Source organism: Meriones unguiculatus, chromosome 2, assembly GCF_030254825.1.
Source record: "Meriones unguiculatus strain TT.TT164.6M chromosome 2, Bangor_MerUng_6.1, whole genome shotgun sequence".
Taxonomy (NCBI): domain Eukaryota; kingdom Metazoa; phylum Chordata; class Mammalia; order Rodentia; family Muridae; genus Meriones; species Meriones unguiculatus.
The window spans coordinates 30,232,403-30,246,813 of NC_083350.1; positions in this window are offsets into that span (position 1 = coordinate 30,232,403).

A 14,411-nucleotide genomic window follows, 5' to 3' on the forward strand; every position below is an offset into this window, starting at 1 on the left:
GAGAGATTCATCATCCCCTCCAAATAAAGACGAGACATCTATAGCATGAGCTATCTTAACTGGATGCTTTGTAATGTCTGTTATTAATATCTAAATCTCATCATTGGCATCAGGTGCCCAGACTCATCTCAAAACCATGGTGGCCAGTGGTGAACACAGATATGTGTCATGAGGTTGTCTGATGATATTCTTAACTTCATCTCAGCTGCCCCTGGACTCTGGTAAGGAAAGAGCCAAGAAGACTATTTTTTTACCACCCCCTTTTGATAAGGGCTCTCAAAGTTGGTAAACATATTTAGTCATGTTGGACAAACTTTCAGGATTAACAAACTACTTTGACAAGCTTCAGGAGGAAAGCATTAATTTGGTGACACTACAGTAAAGCATTAATTTGGTGACATTAATTTGCTGAACAGCCCTTAGGGATACGCAGTGAGGACGATGTTTAATTGTTTTATGTCTTCTCTATTTTGAAAAAATATTGAATATAATACAATATTGTTTACAATTGTAAACAATGCCACTCAACTATTAACTTTAAAATTGTAGACTTTGTTATAAAATATTTAGTTTCATTATATTACCAAAACTGCCCCTATGGAGGCACAAATAATCATATCTCAAAAAATAATTACCAACTTACATACAGCCAAACACGGAGAGAGTGTGCAGTAATAATAAGTGAGAAGTTGCTATCCTTTCAAAATAGCTTCTCATAATCAGAAGACTTCTTTCACAAACTCAAGGGTATATACAAGCATTCATAAGACAGGCATCATAAGACTGCGCCCAAAAATATGAAGTGGGGTATAAGCCTCCTAGTTGGGGACATTACCACCCTACTTTCAGCAATAGAAACATCACCCAGAACACTAGCAGAGTTAAGCTGTACGGCAGACTCCTTGGACCTAATAGACATGACAGGACATCCTCTCCAATAGCTAGAGAAGACATATCACTTTCAAGACCACACAGGAAACTAATCTAGACAGATTAGAAAGTATGTTTACACTGGGTCCTTCTGTCTTGGAAGTGTGTGACTTGGAGATTTTACAGGGGCTCACAAGCAAGAGTGCCTTGAGCCTCAGGAGAGACTGAATATGAGCTTTTAAAAAAATACTGGAAGTTTTGACTTTGGGAACTCTTGGACTACATACAATTTTCAGTATTAGACAGCAATGCTGCTTGAATACAAAATGTCCTCCACAGCCTTGTGTATTCAGTGCTTTGGTTCCCTACTTGAGAGTATTACTTTCAAAAGCCCTAAAATCTTTAGGGAGTCAGATGTATTTTTAAAAGTAGGTCACTGGAGTTGAGGTTACTTGGGGCTATCTGTTCTCCTACGTCTTTCATTATTTCCTGTCTGCCATGATGTGAAAACTTTGGCTACACACTAACACAGCCATGATGCCCTACCCAAGTGCATAGGGCCAAGAAAATAAAGGCTGATTTCTTTGAAACCTTGAGCTAAAACAAGTCCTCATATCTGAACCTCAAAAGTCTTGGGTATTTTGGGTTGAGTGAAAAAAGACTAGTTACCTCAGATCCTGTAGTTTTAGATGGGGATCTTTAAAACACTCATCTCCAATCAACATAATAATAGTGACAATTCTGGAATTTTGGATTCTTTAGAAACACAGAAATAGTATAAGAATGTGTTTTCACTTTAATCCCAGTGTTTGACTATAGTGCTGCATTGCAGCAGCTGACTATGTTTTGCCTCGTGCTCTAGCAGAGGTGTCGTTTTGCTAGATGCAGATCGTTTCTGTGATTGTGTGATGCTTGGAATTCTGGGAACCTTTCAGAGAGTATATACGTGCTAGAACCCTGAAAAATGAGGTTGTTGGTTGTTGGGTGGCTGGTTGCAGTTTGTTAGTAGTTGTACTCAAAGAAAAAAAAAAACAAGAAAAAAATTAGATTCAATGATATCTATTTCTCTCCCTCCCCTCTATCCTTTCTCTTATATATTATGATAGGGGGTGAAATCAGTAGGATAAAGGGTAGGAAAAGTAGCAAAGACGAACTACAAGGAGAAAGAAATTAGAATCAGATCTCTCTCTCTCTCTCTCTTTCTCTACTCTATTATTCTTTCTCTCCCATCTAGTGAGAGTAGAGATAAAGATTAGGAAAAGAAGAACCCACAAAATAGTAAAAGACCAGTTATACATAACTAAACATAATGTGACATTTTAAAATGAATCATGGAAGAAGATGTCAGGGATATTATAAACTTCTGAATAAAGTATGGTGATTAATAAAATGGGGCTGGGACTAAGACTGCTTAAATATGTATTGCAGGTAAATTCTATTTCATTTTTTAGACAAGGGTCTCCTGTGTAGACCACCTTGGCCTCCACTCACTATGCAGTCTAGACTGCCCTCAAAAATCACAATCCTCCTGCCTCAGCCTACCAAACCCCAGGATGGTAGACATACATCATCATACTAGACCACACATATGAATTTTAAAAGCAGATGATAGATGAAATAAATCAGACCCAGAACTTCATAATTCAATCAACATGAGATTCTAGAAAAGTTTAATTCAGCTGAGTGAGAAGATGATGGTGATTTCCAGAGACCAGAGAAAGGAACAGATGTTGTGGTACGAAGGGGCAATGTAGAGAACTTTTCATAAGCATAGAAATGTCCTATTGCAGAACTACAGTGCTTATTAGAATAAATATATTGGATAAATTGGTAAATTTTTATATGTTTTTAGATGGTAGTAAAGCTGCCTTTAAAATGGTTTTCTTTAAAGTGCTTAAGGATCACAGTCCAACTTGAAAATATGATAACAGGATGTTGCAGACATTATTAAAAATACATGTAACATAGTGCTCTAACATTGTACCTCACAGATCACAGGAAGTCTTCCTGGAGGCCCTGAGTAGTATTTCTAAGCCCCCCCCCCCATGTTTCATGGGTGGTCAGCTTGTTCTGGGGAGATAGTCCACACATTTTACACTGCAAACCCCATTTAACACAAAGTGAAATGCTTGCTCTTGTCATTACTCCACAGGTCGTCAGCCAGATATTAATTTATTATATGCTGGCAAATAGGAATTTTCTTTTGATTCCATCCATGGCTTTGTTAAATAAATGTAGGACTTTAAGGACGTGGGAAAATCTCTGTACAGGAAGAGGAAGTTGCTCTTCCAAGTTCATGTACACAGAGTTTGGCGTACTGTGACACTTGGAAGTACTTCACTGTCCAAATGTTCCTATCAGCCCTCAGGATATTTTTTTCTTGGAATCTTTTTATGTGGATTTTTTTTCTTTATTTTAATGTTCCACTTTCTCCTACTACCTTTAGTAGGAGCATCTGGTTTCAATGAACATTTTGAAAGTCAACATATTATCCCCAAAAGAAATGTTCAGCCTTGATCTTGGACCCTTCCGCCTGATGGTTTGTGTCTTCTTACTGGCACTTTCCCATTAAATGCTTGCATTTGCTTTCCTCAGGCATATTAAAAACAACAAGCAGCAGCAGCAACAACAAAACAAAAACCTTTAGCCAAAGGTACAACCTCACTCCCAATTCCCCAGGCTCATGTTGCTAGAACTTTAAGGTTTTCTCCCTCTTGTTCTCATCCAGTTTATAATCATCTTTCCAAATCCCTTACCCAAGCCCAAGCTCACATTACCTCATATCTGTACTCTTGAGATATCTTTCCTCTTATGCCTTCGCTTATTCTGTGTTAAAACAGCCGGGAAACAGCTGCTATGATACCGTTGATCTTTCTCCTGACACAGCTCTGCGAGGACCTGTGCTTCCCGTTTCTGTACTAATAAATCCAATACTCAACATCCAAACTTTGGCACCCTAAAACTGCTCTCCTATATTTCTCACATATCTCAGGAAAATCAGCTTGCTATTGCCTTTTTCAGAGGTGTGTGTGTGTGTGTGTGTGTGTGTGTGTGTGTGTGCGCTAAATTTTGCATTTAGTTCTCAGTATAACCCTAAAAACTAGATTACTATCATTTTCATTATCTGGATAAGGCAACCAAGAAGCAAAACAAATTGAAGTAACTTGTCAGTGGTCATGCAAAAACCTAGACCCTTCGGTACTCTGCCCTCCCATCTCAGCTTCAAATGTCAGCTCTCAGTGCGCTTTCCTCCACTAGAGACCCTGTGCTGTTTACACCTCACAGCCAATCTCTTCCAGCTGGGGTATAACCCAAATAACCACCTCTTCCTACATTCCCTGTCAGGGCTCTCTTTTCTGGCCTGGTGTTTCATTCACATTTGCTTGTGCTTATAGATCACCGGGAAAAATACAGCTTTAAAAATTGTCTGTTTCTTGCCTCCCTTGTAGCCCTACCACAGTGCCATGTCTACTGCATAAGATGAACAAAATCTGTTGAACAAAGGAAAAAAAAGTCCCTCATCTTTAGAAGCCCCTAGTGTTAGTGTTTTTTGTTTATTTGTTTTTAATTCTCTGACCAGTCACCTACTTCTTTTCACCAAGTAAATATTCAGTAACTGTAAGTGGTGATTATATTGTCCCTAATGGGAATGTATAAATACAAAGAAAGAAACACTTTTTCTAAAGAAATGGGCACTACACATAGCACAGCTGGGGTCAGGGATCTGGCCTGTCAAGTTCCAACTCAAAATTCTGACATCGTAGAATGTAACTGATCTTGCAGCCAGTAATCCACTCAGAATTGCTTTCTTTATGAACTGATGGTGTATTCGTTGACTGGTGCTACCACCTGCTGGTAAGTTTTCCAATAATTCACATTCTAACAGATCCTAAAATACCAAAATATTACTCAATAAAATTCATTATTGCAACCTTATTTGTCACCCACATTTTCTAATTATTTTTGTATTGTATCCAAGTACAAAGACTTCCCAAAATTGCCATATGAATCTTGTAAGATTAAGTGTCTAAACATTAATTTTTAACTCTGGAGAACTTTGTTTACTGTCTAAGCTGTCTATATCTGAGAAAACATTTTACTAATTTCTAAATATGCGATATGATAGTAGATTTGAATCAACTAATACTACAAGTCAATAATCTATAACCCTGTGTACATGAGAATCATCTGGTAAACTTAGTCTTTTTTTAATTCTTTATTAATTACACTTCATTCACTTTGTATCCCCCCCTGTGGTTCCCTCCCTCCTCCCGTCCCAATCCCTCCCTTCCTCCCCCCCTGCATACATGCCCCTCCCCAAGTCCACTGATAGGGGAGGTCTTCTTTTCCTTCCTTTTGATCCTAGTCTGTTAGGTCTCATCAGGAGTGGCTGCATTGTCTTCTTCTGTGGCCTGGAAAGGCTGCTCCCCCGTCAGGGCGAGGTGATCAAAGAGCAGGCCCATCAGACTTAGTACTGCTTCAGCACACTCTCCTGCTCCCCTGCTCCCAAGACATCCCCATCCCTTAGGTACTTCGTGAGGACCCAGGACTCTAATAGTTCTTCCCAGCAGCATTGTAGTTTTTCCTTCTAGCCTGTCTCTAATTCTCTGTAACTCCACTGGCCAAAGGACCTCTCTCTACCAAAGACCCATAGCTGCCACATGAGGCTGGGACTCAAGTAGAGGACTTTCATCCTCCTTCTTGTTCCTCCAGATTTACCATTAGTCATGCTGTGGACTACCACCAGAAGCCCCTTCTCATAGCTCGCAGATACCCTCTAGGGACTCAGCCTCTTGAGCAGATTCAAAGACTACCTAGTTCTGCAGACTATCTCTCTTAGCAAAACTTCTTAGCCCATCTCCTTTCCCTTGTGACTCCCTGAAAACCTGAAGAACAGCTCTTACCAGGGACTTCCTCTTGTGGCAGATGTGAACTAACATAGAGACCCACAACTGGGAAATGTGCAGAGAAGGGCAGATTTTGGAACGTTCACCTTTTCCCTCAGGGATCATGGAGCCACAAGGAAGAGGAGGCTGACTAACTGTAAGAGCCAGAGATGATGGATGACTGCAAGGAAACAATGTCTTCCAGGCATAACAGAACTGATGTACATATTAAACTCACAGAGACCGTGGCAGGATACAAGGGGCCCACACAGGTCAGATGGGGTCCAAGGCTGAGAAAGAAAAGTAGACAAGCTCTCTCACAGCTAATGAAGAAGCTATCAGTAATTGGCAGCTGCAAAAGAAAAGTCAGTTTTCTCCAGTGGAGTCTCACTCGTATATTAACTGCACTTCAGGGTAGAACCCATGCTTAGCAGTAGGTGACCAAAACAAAATGAACTCAAGGGTATATTTTTAGACTTTCTGTTTTTATCTCATATTGTATTGTTTGGTAAATTTTTGTCTTATTTTGTCTATTATGGTTTCTGATTTTGCGTGTTTACGATATGTGTGTACATATGTGTGAGTGCGTGTGTGTTGAGTTTTTTTCTTTGTTTCTTTGGAGGTTTTGTTTGGTGTTTTGTGTTTGCAGGAAGGGCGTGGAGTTGGATGGGTGGAGAGGTGGGAGGATTGGCAAGGAGTTGGAAGAGGGGCAAATATAATCTGAATATACTGTATAAATATTTTTTCTGTTAAATATAAGTAAATAATCTTAATCAAAATTACATTCTTAGCTGGGGACAATGGTACATGTAATCCCAGTACTTGGGGAGGCAGAGGCAGGTAGATCTCTGAGTTCACGGCCGGCCTGGACTACAAAGAATCCAGGACAGCCAGGGCTATTATACAGAGAAACCCTGTTTCAAAATGAACCAAACAAACAAACAAAACAGAGCAGGATCCATGGTGCTGCATACCTGTGATCCCAGCACTTGGGAGGCAAAGGCATGTGGATCTCTGTGAGTTCAAGGCCAGCCTGGTCTACAAATTGAGTCCAGGACAGCAATGGCTACAAACAGAGAAACCCTGTCTCAGAAGAGAAAGAGAGAGAGAAAGAGAGAGAGAGAGAGGGAGAGAGAGAGAATTCTGTTATTTTTGGCCAACCTTGGTGGCACATACCTTTGATCCTAGCACTCGGAAGTCCAGGACAGACAAGGCTATACAAAGAAATTCTGTCACAAAAAAAAAAAAAAAAAAAAAAAAAAGCCAACACCAAACCAAACCAAAATCTAGCTTTGCATTAAAAACAATGAATCTTCATTTCCTCCATTGTCCTAGCTCTTTTCACTACAAGTTGTGAGAACTTGCATATTCTGTTATTATCTCAAAATCTGAAGAGAACCTGAAAAGCTTTGACTAAAGCTGAATTGCCGCTAGATAAGAAGGTTAAATCTACAACTCTGTACCTCATTAAAACAAATGAAATTGTAAGTTAGAAGGCTGCATTTAACAGGGAAATCTCGTATAATTCCTAATTAGGCACTTACAACAGGTCAATATGTCTCAGTATCTACTGTTTACTATAAGAAAGACAGAACAGTAGAAAACTTGGAATAAACACTTCGAAGGATCTATCATTAAATAGGTTCCAGATGATAGAAGTACCTTAAGTCATGGGAGATGGATTGTTTTCATTCTTTTCAAATGGTTCCTAAAACATCCAATCCATTTTATAAGATGAAAGCTGAGATCCTACCAAAATGTAAGTGCCACATGGGGAGGAACTTCTCTGCAAATAAAGGTATATGTGTGTGTGTGTGTGTGTGTGTGTGTGTGTGTATGCATGTATATATGTATGTATGTATGTATGCATGTATGATGGAAGTATGAGAGTCTTATTCCCACATCATGCCCTGAGGGGGTGCCATAGACCTGGTAGCACAGACAGTAGAGAGTGACTAGGCTATAAATGCATCTGGATAAATGAAATTTTACTGAGACTTTTTGGGTCTCTAACCTTGAAAGTCTCCTGGACCTGCTTATGTTTATCCCAAAGAGAATGGCTAGCTTTGCTTTTTCACCTCTGACCCAGCAAATTGCTTGGAAACTAAATGTAGCATATGACAGAGGTAAATAAATACATCTTTAACACTTGAGTGATAGGTGTGATTTGTTGGCCTCTTTGACCAGAGAACCTTCATATGACTCTTCTCTGTACCTTAGAACACATGAGCTAGCTTTCAGGCGTGTATCACAGGGCTGCGTGATGGAAGGATGTATCTATGGGGGAGAGAAACAAGCAAACCTGAACTCTCATAATGATACGGATCACTGGGTTCATATGAAGAGAGGCCCTTCTTATTATTATTATATGCCAGGCTAACTTCACAGAGGTGGTTCTCCCTCTCCCTCCCTTTCCCCCTCTTCCTCTCTCCCTTTCTTCCTTCATTCCTTTCTTTCCTCTTAATATATGTGACTGAAAACCATGCACTAGTTTTAAAAACAAAGCAATAACAGATCTTTACAATTTGCCTGGATTTGAAGAGAAGGAAACTGAGACCTTTGGCATACACCCACATGACATTACTGCCTTCCCGTGGGGAAAGATTTCCCTTCCAAGTGTGGCTGATGACCAAGAACTGGTACAGTTCTCAATATTTTATCGACATTCTGTGGACTCATCCCACAAAGACTAGCACAAGAGACAAGAAACTGGAGTTTGTTGGGCTAATTTATGAAGCGTGATTTAGTCTGCCCTTTTCTATAGTCTCTTCACTGACAGAGGCATTACTGTAGCCCTCTGGAGGAGAAACAGTGGACCCCTTCATTTGATCAGAATTGCCCCTTGACCTCTGAAAATATAGCCAGTGTGGGTGTCTACCTCCTGATCTTATTTTAAAAATAGAACTAGAGATCGGTGTAGCTAGCTTGAAAACCAGAGTGAAGGATTACCTGCTTAAAGATAAGCACTTTTTTTTTTTACTTTTTTTAAATTTTATTTTTCTCATTAGTTACATTTTGTTAATTTTGTATCCCAGCTGTATCCCTCATTCCCTAAGTACAGCTTAAAGAATGGTGGCTGGGGTGAATTAAAACATAGTAGAAAACAATTCTGCTTTTTTAATATCAGAAAACATATACGATTTAACATGTTTCCTAGAAGGTAGAAAGCCTCCAGTGAGTTTTTTCAATATGAAACAATGACCAGATGACTCCACAGGGGAAAGGTTTATTGGGTGAAGATAAGTTCGTAGAATACAGAATGAGGAAAACTGAGCCAGTAGCAATTGTTGGTTTCAATCCTGGGTGCATAACTAGACTTCCCTTGGGGCAGTTCTTTGAAACATGCATGTCAAGGACAAGTCACAGTGAAATCACCTGCTGGGTAGGCCTAGGTGTGGACACTTTTTTTTTTTTTTTTTTAAGAGCTCTGATGATGCTAATGTATAATGATAGTTAAGAGCCTTTGTCCTGGACTGGAAAGATAGCTCAGTGATAAGAGAACTTTTTGCTCTTCCAGAGATCCTGGGTTCCCAGCACCCATATGGGGCCCCTTTCAACTTCCTGTAACTCCAGCTCCGGAGGATCCATTAGCCTCTTCTGACCTCTGCAGACACTCACACAAGTGTCCTACATTCACCCATGTAAAACAGCTGTGAACAGCAGCAGCAGCACTCTCCTTAGACTCGGACTGAGTGTCCTTCTCACTCCAGAATTAAGCAATGCTTCTCAAGCATGGCAACCTTCTAAGGTTCCCCAGCAGGCTTGCTGTACTTCACTTTTTAAATGATGCATGCCTTTCGATTATATAATTAAGAGAATGCATCAGCATTCCTCTAAACCTAGCAGGGCTTACAATCTAGAGCTGAAGGTCTTCTTCACCCTGGTCAGCTAGGTCTGGAGTAAGGCTTGAGATTCACTGAGCATTCAAAAACATAAACCAAGCATATCTTGATTTGGGGCATGAGATTTGACTTCATATATGTAGTGTCTGGCGTTGGAGTGTGGTCTTGTGGTTTCTATTTGTTAATTGCATACTCCCTGACATTCTTAATGTTTCCTAGCCATGTGCTCCAAGATTAACCTTGCCTAGGAAATGGCTGATCAAAAGGCCTAAACCTGGTCAGGGCAGAATGGGGTAGGTGTGCTTGATTGGAGAGGAGAAGGAGGAAGCCACGATGAGTTAGTGTGGAAAAGGAACCATGTGGACAGGGGTGGGGAGAATTCCAAATGTGGTGTGGAAAGGAACAATCCAGGTGAATGATAAGCACATATTTATGGAATTGTGGATGGTAGATGGGCCAGGTTGGAATGGTTAAGGAGGATGGCATGGGATGAGGCCTGGGGAATAATGAGATAGTGTAGGGTGGATTACCTGCCCAGCCCAAGGTAAATAAGGCAATTATAAAATCTAACAGATGTCTGTGTCTTACTGATGGTGGTAGCAGGCTAAATAATACCACCATAATAATTATAGAGCTAATAATAATAAACATTATTAGTCCAGTACCATTTATTTGCAACAACAGTCTTGGCTTTAGAATTTTAAAAAAGTTCCTCAGGTGATTCTAAAACCTAAATAAATAGATAGATAGATAGATAGATAGATAGATAGATAGATAGCAGTATTGACTGCTGTCTCTAAGAACTTTGAGAGTGAAATATTGAGGATCAACTGGCAAACTATAATTGAGGAAGAATTAGAATACCTCTTTTACAGCTGATAAATAAATATACGTAATAGGCGTAGGGACACAGACCCGCCAGCCAGAATTTTCACTTACCCAAAGGACCCTCAGGAGCTAATGTTTGTTTGGATTTAATCCCTTATGTCCTAAAATTCTTCATCATTATTTACATGTCTATGGGAGGGTGTTCGGAGGGTGTTCATGAGTGAGTGCAGTACCCTCAAGACACCTGAAGCAAGTTGGGTTTCCCTGGGTCTTCAGGAAAAGTGAGACAACCTCCTAGCTGCTGAGCCATCTCCCCAGCCTCTAAAATTTTTCAAAAACCCACTCTATTGTGCTCTGTTCATGACAAGACATTTGTGGTTTTGGATAATGGAAATATAAATATCTGTAAAATGAAGGGAGATATTTGTCAACTCATCCACACTCCATGGAGAAGCCTAGTGCTACCTCAGGAAGATCACTATAGTATGAGCTGTAACCAGAAACCTTCCAGGCAATGTCTGTCTGCTGGAAGTCATGCCTCTGTAATCCTTGGGGTACTGGAGCTCTTGAATGGAGTACCAAGATGTCAGGGCTCTGAACACATTCTACCCAGGCTGTTTCTCGCGGCTGATCAGGTAGCTTTGATTGTGGTGGTGAGAACTCCTTTGGGCATATAGAAGGCTTGTTTATTACTTGGTAGAAAACCTCAGTGTTAACCTACTCCCCAAAAAGCTTCCTTATGACATTGAACTTCACCCCCGTACATGTGGGAGCAAAGCAAATCAGCAGAGAGCTGCCCTATCTGTTTGCAGAAACATGAGTAACAAGGTCCTTTGTTTCTGATCCAGAAATGCCATGTGTACTGTCAGCTTTCACAAAACAGTGGCATGCTGTGTGATGAGTTCAGAAGAAGAAAAATCAAACCCCAGATAAGACTGTCTCATTTCAGCTTGAAAACACAGAGAGTTTATCATTATGGAAGCTGATATTATTTAAAGTACTCAAAACAAATCACACTACTTGGTATGAGATTAAAAAAAAAAAAAGACAAGGAAGGGGCATGTAGAGGAATTGTAATTTAAAACATGGCTGCTCTGGCAAGAGATCACATCTGAAGACCTTCTGGGTCTGTGTGATTCAGCTAGAGAACAGACATGCCTTTAATCCCCAGAGACAGAAGCAAGCAGATCTCTGAGATCAAGGCCAGTCTGGTACAGAGCAAGTTTCCGGTAATGAAAAACACAGGTGCAGCCATGGCCTAACCTCTAATCCTAGCACTCTGGAGACAGAAGTATGCAGATCTCTGAATTCTAATCAGTGCTGTTCAGGCAGTTCAGTTAAGTCGATGAGTTGAGAGGTAGTGCTATGGAGTTGAGTGTGGCAGTTTAGTTTGCGGAATTCAGAGCCAGTTTTTACTGGGAGAGTTTTATAGAGAGAGGCTGAAGGGCAAACAAGCTAGACAGAGGTGAAGACACAATGAGCCAGAGAATGAGAATAAACCAGAAGATTAGAACATATTGCTTGAGTTAGTTTGAGGCCAAGCAGAACAATTCAGTGAGAAACTGAGAGAATCCACATTGAATCAGTCAGCTTGGAGAGGAGTTTGAGCCAGCTGAATTGAACCATCCAGCCAGATTTCTGAAAGAACTAGAAAGGGTAATCTAATTCAGCAGTAAGTCTCAGAGGCTGAAAATATTCCAGGCCTACATTAGATTGTATGGAGGCTAGAAGCTTCTAGAATTAGGCCTAGGATAACAGACAGAAGCAGCAAGCCTCTGAGATGACATTTAAAACAGGTGAATAAAAGTTACTTTTACAGGAGCATAGTGCCGTTAAATTAATGAACCTATTCTTATTTTTATCTGAATTAATGTGTGTCACTAAGTAATCTCACTGACCTTAAACCTAATATACAATATAGTCAGGTGCTCCAAAGAGCTAAAGGCTTTCAGTCTTAGATAAGCATGGATCTATTTATTAAAAGATAAAATATGTATAAAGTAATTTGTCAAAGCCAGTGACTATTCAAAATAGATAAAATAAGCTTACATCACTGAAAGATTTGAAGTCAGGGGTTGGATGAGTTGAAGGCACTGTTTCTTGTTAAGAAAATTTTATGTTTGAGTGCAATTCTAAAAATAATAATAATAATAATAATAATAATAATAATAGCAAAGATTAAAAAATTTTACACGAGTGACATAAGTGGCATTTAGCATTTTGAAAATTTCCTCAACGAATTAGCTAAGGAAATGAATGTGAAAATCTAAGTCTTGAGAAAGCAACCAAACTATAATTTATCTGAAATTACAGAAAGCGCTGTCCAGTACAATAAGAAAAATATTGGAAGTAATGAGCTCCCAAGTTTCCTCTGCTGCTAGCACCACTGAAACTTGCTCAAAGGTTTTCGTAACATATGACAGGCATGTGGCTCCCAGGCAGGCAGGATGGGGAATAGTATTTTGCCACAATAGCTATAAACCCACTTTCTGAATTCCAGCAGAAAATCTAGAGTTAAAAGTTTTTACCCTTTCCTCTTCCAGCAAGCTGGTCAACGTTGGGCAGATCATTCATTTGCTTTAACGATTTACTAAGTGCCAGATACCCAAGGAACATTTCCTAATATGAGAGCCATTTGTTAGACACCTGTTAAAATAAATTTATTGTTTACAATTTGGTGCACAGGAATTAGAACCACAATGGAATTTAGGTGTGATAGCATTGAATCTGGCTTCTTCATCCTGAGGGTTAGAAATTTCCGAACGTAAGTCTCTATCAAATCCTTCCCCTCAGGGCTCAGGGATCCCTACAAAGGAGGTGGAAAGATGGTAAGAGCAAATGAGGGTTGGAGGATACCAAGGAAAGAAGGCCTTCCAAACACAGTAGTACTGACACACATACGAATTATGGAGATTGTGGCTTTGAGATTGAACATGCACAGGTTCAAGCCAGGTGGAGATCCCAGTGCTGAGAGGGGAAAAGCACACAGGCTCCCATCCTTAACCCAGAAGCTATCTCCAATGGATAAGCACTTGCAAAGGAAAACTTTTTTCTAACTAAGTCTCACTGGGTATATAAATCACACTCAAGGACAGACTCCATGCCCAGGAAAGGATGGCCAACGTTTAATAAACTCAAATGTATTTTTGGATGTTCCTTGGGCATTTGTTGTGGGTTATTAATATTTATTATTGATGTATCTGGAGTTAACAGCAGTTATTCCTAAAGCAGCTGTACACCCAAATCATCACACAGAAACTAGGACTTACTTAACTAACCTAGAGCACAATGCTGGTCAATAGTCACTCCATCCTAAACCTCCAAGCCTGCATACTTTCCTACCACTCAGATTTCACCCATTATACTTGCTTTTAGTCATATCTTAGGTCCAGTTCATCTCTCCTCATGGTTCCAAGACCTCTCCTGCCAATCTCTTTCACTTTTCTTCCTTCCTTTTCCTCCTCTCTGGACCAGGATGTCCCACCCTATTTTTTCCATGGCACAGCACTGGCTTGTTGTTAATTGACAATTACAGAGAATAAATGGTGGAATATTTACACAAACTTGAGACAGGTGATGCTTAGGATAAGCATAACAATGTGATGTCAGGATTGAAACTAGATAGTGGGGTAGAGAAATCAGCATTTGAATGAACAAGGGTAAATTGTATACATTCCAAAAGAACATTATACAAACAGGCATTATTTTTATTTATTTGTCCCATCACCCATCTTTTGTGTATATAATATGGTTTCCAGTGTTATGAGATTTCAGTGTGTGAGTATGTGAATGTTGGGCTGCAGAAATGCTCAGATGTTAAAGGCTAGGCTCAAAACCATAAATATAAGAGAATGTGAGTGTCTCTGTGTTTTTTTGTTGTTGTTGTTGTTTATTTGTTTGTTTTATGCTTTGTCTCCTGGTACTTTGTTTGCTTCTTCACATTCTAGTTTGTTTTTATTTTATATTATTTTATTATAATTTTTAA